This window comes from Brassica napus, chromosome C4 (assembly GCF_020379485.1).
Source record: "Brassica napus cultivar Da-Ae chromosome C4, Da-Ae, whole genome shotgun sequence".
NCBI lineage: Eukaryota > Viridiplantae > Streptophyta > Magnoliopsida > Brassicales > Brassicaceae > Brassica > Brassica napus.
The window spans coordinates 43,190,958-43,202,389 of NC_063447.1; the positions used below are offsets into that span (position 1 = coordinate 43,190,958).

General features: G+C 37.5%; 1 long non-coding RNA gene and 1 other non-coding gene across 3 annotated transcripts; both read left to right on the forward strand.

Annotated features, from left to right (window-relative positions):
- Positions 1–3,781: 3,781 nt before the first annotated feature.
- LOC125586532 lies at positions 3,782–3,888 on the forward strand. The gene has a single exon (XR_007323067.1). It is a non-coding gene; the product is annotated as a small nucleolar RNA R71 (small nucleolar RNA).
- Positions 3,889–6,965: 3,077 nt separating this feature from the next.
- LOC125585527 lies at positions 6,966–9,369 on the forward strand. Of its 2 annotated transcripts, XR_007322505.1 has the most exons (4): positions 6,970–7,694; positions 8,021–8,139; positions 8,253–8,615; positions 8,713–9,369. It is a non-coding gene; the product is annotated as an uncharacterized LOC125585527 (long non-coding RNA). The 2 variants fall into 2 exon arrangements; XR_007322504.1 differs by having other exon boundaries at positions 6,966–7,694; positions 8,253–9,369.
- The last annotated feature ends 2,063 nt before the right edge of the window (positions 9,370–11,432 follow it).

Consider the following 11,432-nt stretch of genomic DNA (forward strand, 5'->3'; position numbering starts at 1 on the left):
AGGCTCATCCCAATAGTATCTCTTCACATCTTTGTAGAACTTCTTCTTAGCATATCCGTCAAGACCCATTGGCTCTCTTCCACAAGCTAAGTAGTTCACCAGATCAGCATACCAAGGACCTTTCTCTTCGGTTGCCTTCACCTCTTCAAGCTTCTTTCCAGTTTCACAAACTGCTACCACTGCTCCAATTGCCATGATCTGTTCTTCTGGAAGCCCTTCATCAATAGGGATCCCACTATCAATCTTCAGTCTAGACAAGTGATCAGCTACACCATTCTCGACTCCTGGCTTGTCTCTGATCTCAAGGTCAAACTCTTGTAGCAGCAAGATCCACCTCAACAGTCTTGGCTTAGCATCCTTCTTTGCCATGAGATGTCTCAACGCAACATGATCAGTGTAGACTATGACTTTTGACCCAACCAAGTAGCTTCTGAACTTCTCAAAGGCGTAGACAATGGCTATCAGCTCCTTCTCAGTTGTAGCATACTTCATTTGGGCTTCATCAAGAGTTTTACTCGCATAGTAGATCACATGAGTCTTCTTGTCCTTCTTTTGACCAAGAACAGCTCCCACAGCATAGTCACTAGCATCACACATGATCTCAAAGGGGAGATCCCAATCTGGTGGCTGCACAATGGGGGTGCTAACCAGCTTGTCTTTCAACTTCTTGAATGCTTCCAGACATTCCCAATCAAAGTTGAATGTAGCTTCTTTGCATAAAAGCTTAGTCATTGGCCTTGCTATCATTGAGAAGTCTTGGATGAATCTTCTATAGAATCCAGCATGACCAAGGAAGCTTCTAATGTCCTTAACCGTCTTTGGTGGAGATAATCCAATCATCACTTCGATCTTGGCCTTGTCTACCTCAATCCCCCTTTCTGAAATCTTGTGTCCAAGCACAATCCCTTCCTTAACCATGAAGTGACATTTCTCCCAATTCAGCACAAGGTTTGTCTCTTCACATCTCTTGAGGACCATGCTAAGATTGGACAAACAAGCAGAAAACGAAGATCCGTAGACAGAGAAGTCATCCATAAATACCTCCACAACATCCTCTATAAGATCAGAGAAAATAGACATCATGCATCTTTGGAAAGTGGCTGGAGCATTACATAGCCCAAATGGCATCCTTCGATAAGCAAAGGTACCATAAGGGCATGTGAAAGTCGCTTTCTCTTGATCATTTGGATGTATGGGGATTTGGAAGAACCCTGAATACCCATCAAGAAAACAATAATAGGAATGATTTGCAAGTCTCTCTAGCATTTGATCAATGAATGGCAATGGAAAATGATCTTTTCTAGATGCTGAGTTAAGTTTTCGATAATCTATGCACATCTTATATCCTGTTATTGTTCTTGTTGGTATTAGTTCATCCTTATCATTTTTTACCACAGTAATTCCTCCCTTCTTTGGGACAACATGCACAGGAGACACCCATTTGCTATCTGAAATAGGATATATTACTCCTGCATCTAAGAGTTTCAGAATCTCTTTCTTAACAATATTTTTCAAGTTGGGATTCAACCTTCTTTGATGTTCTATAGAAGTCATAGATTCATCCTCTAAATGTATCCTATGCATGCATAAAGAAGGTGATATCCCTTTAATATCATCTAGTGAGTAGCCTATTGCCTTTCTATACTTTTTAAGTTCATTCAAAAGTTTAGACAATTCATCTTCACTAAGCTCACTACTCACTATGACAGGGTAAGTTTCATTAGGGCCAAGGAAAGAGTACCTTACACCATGGGGAAGAGGTTTAAGCTCCACTTTTGGTGCCTTGAGTTCACTCCAATCATCCTCTTGGAGGTTCTCTTGTTGAGTGGCCGAGGAAGCATGGTGAACCTCATATGTAAGCTCCTCATACTGACCTTCACCACTAATCCCCTTGTGAGAATCCAACATTTTCACGTAGGCATCACTTTCTTTGTTCTCAATCACATGGACTTCTCTCTCAATTGTTAAAGCATGTTGTAGAGAGTCTTCAAGTGCCAACTCTTCTAGAAGCTCATCAGCTAGAGCATCCATTTCATCAATGTAGAAAACTTGGTTCTGGATGGTTGGCTTCTTCATCACTTCATTGATATCAAAGTGGAAAATGTTCCCTTGTCCAAGATGAAGATCAATATTTCCTTGTCTAACATTCACAGTAGCTCCTGTTGTTGCTAAGAATGGTCTTCCAAGGATCAAAGGGTCTTGGGCTTCCTCCCCCATCTCCAACACAACAAAATCAGTAGGGATTTCAAAGTTACCAACCATCAAGGGGAGGTCTTCTAAAATACCTACAGGAATGTTCACTGATATATCAGCCAACACCAAAGAGAGTTTTCACTTCTTGTATTGAGTAAATCCAAGCTTCTTTGCAATAGACAAAGGCATCAAGCTGACACTAGCCCCAAGATCGCAAAGACACCGTTCAAATACCATGGGTCCTAGAGCACAAGGTAAGGTGAAACATCCTGGATCCACTAGCTTCCTTGGAACATCTAACCTCTGGATAATGGCACTGCACTCGTGGGTAAGGATCATCATGCCCTCCATCTCTTTCTTCTTTGCAGCTACAACATCTTTCAAGAATTTGATGTATTGAGGAACCAGCATAAAAGCATCAATGATGGGCATTGTGATCTGAACTTCACTCATTTATTTCTCAAAGAGTGCCTTGTACTTTTCCAATAGCTGTCTTTTGAATCTTCCAGGGAATGGTAGCTTTGGCTCATAGGGAGGAGGAACAAAAGAGGAGTCATTTGTTGGAGTAGCAGTTTCACCATGTTTCATTGTCCTCTTCTCTTCTCCAACCTTTCCTTTATCCTTAGCTTCAACAATCTTCTCTAGAATTTCTTCATCAACCTTCTCATCTACAATCACCACTTCATCATCAATGTTGATAGCCACCTCCCCACCTTGCTTTTCACCATCCTTGGTGAGAATTCTTGGAGATAACTGTTTACCACTCCGTAGGGTGATTGATTTCATAGTTTCCTAGGGATTTTGCTCTGGCTTTCCAGATAATGCCCCTTGTTGGCGACTTGGTTGAGAATTCATTGAAGCAAACTGGTTCTTCAAATGTCAGATCTTGTTGTTGAGCTCATTGTAGCTTTCATCAATCTTGGAGTGAATGTTCTTGAACTCATACCCCATTGTCTTCTCATTCTTTGCCTGAAAATCCAAGAGTTTCTTGAACATTGCATCCACACTTGTATCTGAAGCTGGAGCTTGGGAAGAACTTCCTTGAGCCTGAGTAGACTGATTGTTGTTATTGTTGAAACCAGGAGGGGTGTTTTGTCTAGGTTGATAGCTCCCTTGCTGAGTGTTTTGCTTCTGTTGGTATCCTCCTTGCTGGTTGTTAGAGTAGGACCTTTGCTGGTAGTTGTTGTACTGAAAGTTAGGCTCCTTCCTGTACCAAGAACCATTATTGTTGATGAAGCACAGCTCTTCTTGGCCTTCCAAACCATCAACCTCATTGATCTTGGGAAGAACCTCTTGATTAGGACCACCCACAAAGTTCATCTGCTCTTGCTTAGCTTGGTTGGAAAGAAGCAAGTCCATCTTCTCTTGCAAGGACTTGATCTCTTTTTTTGTCTGTTGATCATCACTTCTGTTGACCCTATCATGCTCCTCACTGTAGACCGAGTCACTCTTAGCCATGTTCTCTACCAGTTCCTCTGCCTCCTCCTCGGTTCTCCCCAAGAAGAAACCATTGCTGGCAGTGTCAAGCATGTTTCTGCACTGTGGTAGAGCTCCTCTGTAGAAGGTGCTAAGCAAACTCTCCTTGCTGAAACCATGATGAGGACATTGAGACCAATAGCCCTTGAACCTCTCCCATGCTTCACTGAAACTCTCTAGACCTTTCTGTTGAAACCCAGAGATTTCGTTCGTGATCTTAGCTGTCCTTGAAGTAGAGAAGAACTTGTCGTGGAAAGCTCTCTTACACTCTTCCCAAGTGGTGACAGTGTCACTTGGAAGAGTCTTCTCCCATTGGTGTGCCTTGTCTCCCAAAGAGAAAGGGAACAGCTTCAACTTGAAGGCATCTTCAGAAACACCATTTGTCTCGGACAAGCCACAATACTTATCAAACTTGTACAAGTGATCAAAAGGGTCTTCAGTAGCAAGACCATGATACTTGTTGTTCTCTATGGTGTTGAGCAGCCCTGACTTGATCTCGAAGTTGTCGTTCTCCACTGGTGGTGCTCTGATTCCTAACCTATGACCATTAATGTGAGGTTGATCATAGGCTCCAATGGCGCGAGCTTGGCGTGGTGTGTGTTGTGGCTGGCGCTGTGGTCGAAGGTGATCAGCTCTTGGATCAATGCCTCCTTGGGCATCACCATCTTGAAGCAGATTCTCCGTATCAAACCCCAACCTTTGCAAATGAGTTTGTTGCTCTACTTTTCTTTTCTGTCTTGTAATCTCCCTCTCAAGTGCTCTTATGTCTTCAACTCTTGGAACTAGGATTGTTGGACCTCTGCTCCTTGTGTTCATACTCCTGAAATCCAAAATCCAAAGGGAGAAAAAAGAAAGAAAAGCAATAACACAATTAAACAAAAATTGACTTAGTCTCAAGCAAATGACTAAATCTCAATGTCACAATCAACTTAGAATTTGGCAACGGCGCCAATTTGATGATAGGAGTTTCAAGGCTCCTAATCAAATGTTGTAGAATAAAGGATGTCAAACCAGTTTTAAGTGATTCTAAAGCAAAGGGAATGCAAGACCATGCTTAATCTAAGTGCTATCAATTGGTGAGATGATTTTTTAGCTAGAATGATACTAAAATGCAATAAAGGACAAAGCTTTCTTTCTTATAGGATAAGAGAACTCATGGGCTAAAGGAATTGACCTTGGGTGATCAAGTTTCAATCTAAAAATGTTAACTTTCAACCAATCTATCTACCTTAGACCTAGACACCATCATAAACAAACTCTATCTCTAGATGAGTGTTCATTTACTAAGAAAACTCAAGCATCAAATCTCTTTGGTTGAATGTTATCTAAGTAATCATTAATCTCAAGTCTACTAGCCATCTTAACACCTTTAACAACAAATCTCTTTGGTAAATAATGTTAAAAGCTTAGGAGAGTTGGTTCAGGCATTTCATCAAACACCTTTCAGGCATGAAATGCCTAGAGCTCAACTTTTAGAGAGGCCAACTCTAGAATTGCATTAAAAGCACTCTACTAGCAAGGAACAAGATGGATCTATACTAAAACACCTTAGATCTAGCTTAATCACCCTTAATCTCCCTAACCCATGAATCCAAAGAAGAATACTCACTACTCTTCATGATGAGCCCAAGAATCAATGATGATTTGGTGCTAATCATGATTAGTGATCCCAATAATCAAAACAATCACAAGAGAAAATGATGAAGATAAGATCTTTCACCTAAAAGTTCTTTGTGATTAGATAGAGAAAACAAGATAAGATCCCAACTTTGGGATTACAAGAGTATTTATATGTCCTTGGTAAACCTAATGGTTTCCATTAAAAAGTCTAAAAAGCCCTTAAAACATTAAAATTCGACTAAGGTAAAGTCTCGACTCGGGTCAAGACGATCGGCACCAACCCGCGTGGCCTTCTCCGCGTTGGACCTTCGACGACATTCCTTCTTCATGCGAGCGGGTAAGTGTCCCCGCGCTGCTTCACCTGCGTGGCTCCTCGAACAAAGCTCTTCGGCAACGCGGGTAAGGGAAGATGGAGATCACCCGCGTCGTCGTCCCCGCGTGAAGACGTCGACAATCCTTCTAACTCGTGCGAGCGGGTAGTCGTCCCTGCGTACCTCTTCCCGCGTGGCTCCTCCGATTTGGTCTTTCCGTGACGCGGGTAAAAGGACTCGGGGTGTTGCAACCCGCGTGAGACTGGCGTTGATGTGGCTTTCGGCGCGAGCGGGTACTGCTTCCCGAGTTGCTCAACCCGCGTGGAGTTCTTCATTTCTTCTTCTCGACATCTCGACGCGGGTAAACTAACCCGCACTGGTTCTCCCCGAGTTGAACTGGCTTGAACTCGAACTAAACTTCATTTTCATCTTTTCTTTAACTTACATGCCTCTAAACACCTCCAATCGCTCCATAGGTCACTCTAATACTTGATTAAGACATATGAATGCAAAATGGATCTTAAAGATGCTAAACTCTTACTCTATATGAACATTATGTACAAAATGGAAGCTTAAAACAATGCAAATATGCAAGATATCACTAACTTCTTTTTTTTTCATACAATAGCACAAAGATATTATTATATATTACTCCTCCTTAGCTATTTGAATAAACGAACACTCTGATATTTGAAAATTTTGAACGATTCCCTTTGTACGGTAAACAGTTTTATTTCAAAATATTAATACGCCAATGTAAAAATATATTTTGCAAGATAATTACACGCATTTGCAGCATAAGCATTTTATTACGTACGAGCATGGATTCTATAAAAACCGTCCATGCAATATTATCATTTAACTTAAATATATTGTTAATTCATAATGCAAGTTTCCACATTATTAATAACTTCTAAATTAATAGTAAAAACTATCAAATAAATTCTAAACTTATTTAATAATAATAGACCGTATTCAATTTAAAGAGTGACAAAAAATTTGAAGTATGACTTTCATTAGAAGAAAAATATCACATTTTAATTAAAACACACACAGACATATTTTGGCTTAGATAATATAAGTTTTTCCTTAACATATTTCTCTGGCATGATCATTGCATAATTATATGCAGACATCATTAGTTTTATTATATTAGATTGTTCTTCATAGAATAATGAAAGTTACTGTCATTTTAATTCAGTCTAAAAATATTTATTAAAAATAACAACATGATTTACGAATTTTATTATTTATCTATATACATAAAGTAGAGTTTTCTCTCACCTCCTGCTGCCACATCAGCATGGAAGAAGAGGCTTTTACAGACACGTGGCATACTCATCACCTCCCGTCGTTGTTAATCTCTCTTTCTGATCCTATTTCTTGCCTTTCCAAATACCCTAATAAGTTTGTTTCCGTAGACGATCCTCCTCCCAAAATTTATTTGATAACAGTTTCTCGTCGTCTCCTCTCTATTTTAAAGGCAAACTTGGAACTCTTTTTCTTATGATCTCTGATATTTGTTACGATAATAATGATTAGTGGATTTGTGAAGCGGCCCGAAGGCAAAGGATCAGAGTTCAGCTATAAAGTTGTCTCTGGCAAATAAGAATCAGGCGGTTGCTGCTGTGGCGGAAGATTCAACGGAGGATTCCGACATCATCTGAAGGTTGTTCAGAAGTGGCAAAAGTGTATTACTTGATGCAGATATTACGATTGATAAAATCGGCCTCAACCTCCGCAGCTGCATCAGACGCGAGTTCAACCACCCAAGGATGAAACTCCATCGCCCCAATTGAGTCCAGAAGAGACTGGAGAAGAGCAAGGACCCAGCTTTCCCACGGTGAAGCTGAAGGAAACGGTGTAAGGGGAAGAGGCGGTGAAAGGGTTGGGACTTCAGAGAATAAAAACGGAAGATGAAGCTGAACAAGAGGCTTTGAGTATATTCCTTGGAGATTCTGCAGACGGAGAGAAATTTGCAAAAGACCCAAGATTTTAAATGAGTTAGCAGAAGGATATGAGGGTATCTGAAAAAGGCTTTCAGCTTTGCCTTCTACTGCTCAGTGCTCATGATGCCTCCGTACTAATCTCATGGTAAAGTTTATTTCTTTTGGTTCTCTCATGATTGTCTTATAGACTTTATGCAAGTATTATTAGCAATAGTAAATAAAAAGGAAGCAATATCACTTATACTAATTCATGATATGTATCTGGTGGTACTTGAAGTGTATGCTTGCATGATTCTCAGATTTATAACAACCTCTGAGGTTTTCAGTCTTCCGTTGTTAACTTGGTCTTTCAGAAAAAAAGAAGTCTTCCAGTAAAAAAAAGACGCAGAAAGTTCTTTTTTGCTGTTTAGCTTTGCATGGATATGGATGTTCTTGGGTTTCTAACTTTTCTCTGTCTTCTTTGTTTTATAGATTGAGTGTGAGCCAAGCATATTTGATGCCTGAATTTGGAGCGAACACTTTAACTAATAAACAGTGATGAGTATCTAGATCTTATATTCTTATCACAACTATTGTCACCAAGAGAATTGGTAATTTTTAAATAAATTTGCTACTAAACGGTGATATTAAGATTATGTCAGGATCGAAATTAGGATACTATTTTCTCTAATCTTCCACTAACTTGACAATTTTTGCATTTCAGCTAGAGTTACAAATTGTCGTGTGCATGCTCGAGGAGTGGCCGTTAAGTCAAGTGAGTGGTTTTTGTTATTGATTGCTCTAAACCAGCTGATGATACGAACATGGATTTCTCCACGCTTGAGAAGTTTCTTCAGGAACAAATCAAAGTCGGCGCCAAGCCGGAACTCTTAGTGACACCGTTTCCATTATGCGAGAGAGACAAAGGCAAGATCACCGTTATCGTCATCACCGCTCCCAACCTCTCCAAATGGTACATCACGATTTTCATTTTGAGGAACTTCCAAGTATCTGACCAGATATATTTGAGAAAGTACAATCTCCATGATTGGCTTTGCGTGATTGCGTTGAACAACGACAAGGACCGGTAAGACCTAAGATACTTAAGCATGTACAAGCTAAGATATACTTAAACATGTACAAGCTAAGAAATTTCAACCTATATAATGAGTTTTCTTTCTTAGTTTTCTTCCAGTGCCAAGGAATAAATGCTTGGCGTTCTTCCTCTGTTTTCTTAAAAGAATAGGTCGGATCTGTTTAAGAAGTTGCAGAAGAAAAAAGCATTTTCCATGATGTATAAAGAGAGAAGAGCAGCAACTACTAGCTTAATCTCCATGTATTGTCAAACGGACTGTAAAAAAGACGTTTGCTTGGTTCCGTAAGCAGATGTTAGTCTCAGGTTCCGCCCTGCAGGGATTGATATAGTAACCGGTTGGGGTAGACATTTTAGAGTTACTGCTACAGAAATTGTGAGACAAACCGTTGAAGAGCTGCTCTACATCTTTGGCTCAGCGTTTTTCATGGAGATTGAAAACTCAGATTGTTTAGTTGTATGTGGTGAGTCTCTGATTGCTTTAGTCTAACGTTGATAGGATGCATTTGCTGTGAGTTTTGTTTGTTTCTCATTTTTTACTTTTTACAAAGTATTACCTACTACCCAGTGTTGTACCTGAAGCTCTTTATTAGTCTTCACAAGCCATTTTAGATCACTTCTCTCGAATGCCCACCACTTGAGAAACGTCAAGTGATCCTCATGTTCATGTTATTAACAGGTGTGCCGGAAGCTGTTTATTAGTCTCAATTGTATTTTTAATGACCTTAAGGTGGATATTTTGTAGCTATGAAAACGTTCATGTTCTTTTGGTTTGGTTACGGATTCGTCTAAAACCGATACCAATTGAGCAGATTCGCTTTTGTAACCACGACAGCTACCTGGTTTTGTTCTAATCCTCTACGTGTAACTCTTGTTTACGATTCTAACTGCTATATTTACACAACTTTACTTTTAAAATTGTCAGACATCCAAGGTGAGCTCAGTGCAACCATATTTTCCTACGTCCTGCCAGTACGTATAAATATTATGCAAAATGTTGTTAAAGACAATCTTCTTATTTTAATAAAATTTCGATATGGTGCTTACTTAATTTTAGAAGACCAACCATTTTCCTTCGTATAAGGGTGCTTACGTATAAATATTCTGCAAAATGTTTTTTTTTTTCTTTTTTGAAAAAATATTCTGCAAAATGTTGTTAAAGACATTCTTCTCATTTTAGTAAGGTTTCGATAAGGGTGCTTATTTAATTTTATGCTTAATCAACGTTTTCAAGAAAATGCGTTTTCAAGAAAATGTTCTGTATAACTTTCGAACCATGACAATCAGCGGATTTGTTGTCATATATATTACTAAAACTTCATACTCAATATGTATTTGTTCTTCAGTTTTTATAACTGAACAAACTTGCATTTGTTTTTTCAATCAATCATTCGGGCAAAACTTTAGACATCATCACAGTTGAAGTTCAGAAAATAATAAATTTTGCCTACTAAAAGTAAATAGTATTTTTTCAAAATCTTCAATATTTATATATTCCCCTTGGTTTAAAATACTGTCTTAATACAGTTCAAGATTAAAAGTATACAATATAAAATAACTATAGTTTCTTCATAGTCAACTGACATCTTAGAGAACAAAATCTTTTACTTAACATCTAATTATTTTTGCCAAATGTTTATCTAAAATAGTCCGGCGGTCAATAATACATAATTGGTAATTTAAAATGATTAGCATAAATAGCATGTTATTAATTTATAATTTTAATGAGACCATATATCTACATATACTTTTTTAGAAAATGTATTATCTTATCGATTGGTGTTATAGTTTAATTTGGGATCGTAAAAATTATTAATTTATAGTATTTGTTAATTTTTTGAATATTAATTTATAGAGTTTCTACTATATATGAAACCACTACGCAGATTTAAGTTTGCTCAACAAATATACATCCAAAAAATTAACAACAACAAACAACACAAATATAAAACCACAATTTAGCATTTCATTTTAAAGTTTATAAATTTTGATTGCCTATTTAATTAAAATATACTTAATGAGAAAATATTCATTCATTATATAAGTAGAGGTTGGTTGATTTAAAATAATTTGGTTGATTTAAAATATTAATTGATTTTATTTAGAGACATGAGAGGATAAATGTTTATACTAATAAAATATAATACTTTCTTCACAATGCACCACTTCAACACCTGAATAAAGAGAGAGCACCAAGCAACACATTCTAAAATATTACAAAAATTTCTATATTTTCCGTTTTGTTAATATTTGATTAAATATTTAAATAATATATTTAGTATATTTTAAATCTTACCAAATTTAAAATAGAGATAATTTTTAATATAACGAATGTTTACTAATATAACACAAAATACAGAAAATTAAAAATTATTTATGCTATTCTTCTTTGACCTAGGCAACTTCAAAACAAAGTAATACACTACGGTCGCTAACCACTATCAAATGGATCAAAAAATTATCATTCTCTTTAAATATATTTTCATCTTCATATATTTGAAAATATTTTATTTACTAATACCATAAAATTAATTTTATTTTTTACAAAATAAAACACACGAACCCGGCGCGTAGCGCCGGAAAACCACTAGTTTTTGTATATACTATTGTTTTCAATCTACAATTTTTTTTAAAAATGCATAAACTTAATGTAAATTCATATAAAGTGGTTTTTTTAACTTCCCGCCCGTAGGGCGGGCCGACCCTAGTTTAAGATAAACTAGACATTGATTCGCCCAACTGGGCGGATATTTATTTTATGTTTTTTTTTGTTTATATTAAATTATGTATTTGTACTATTTCAACATAAAT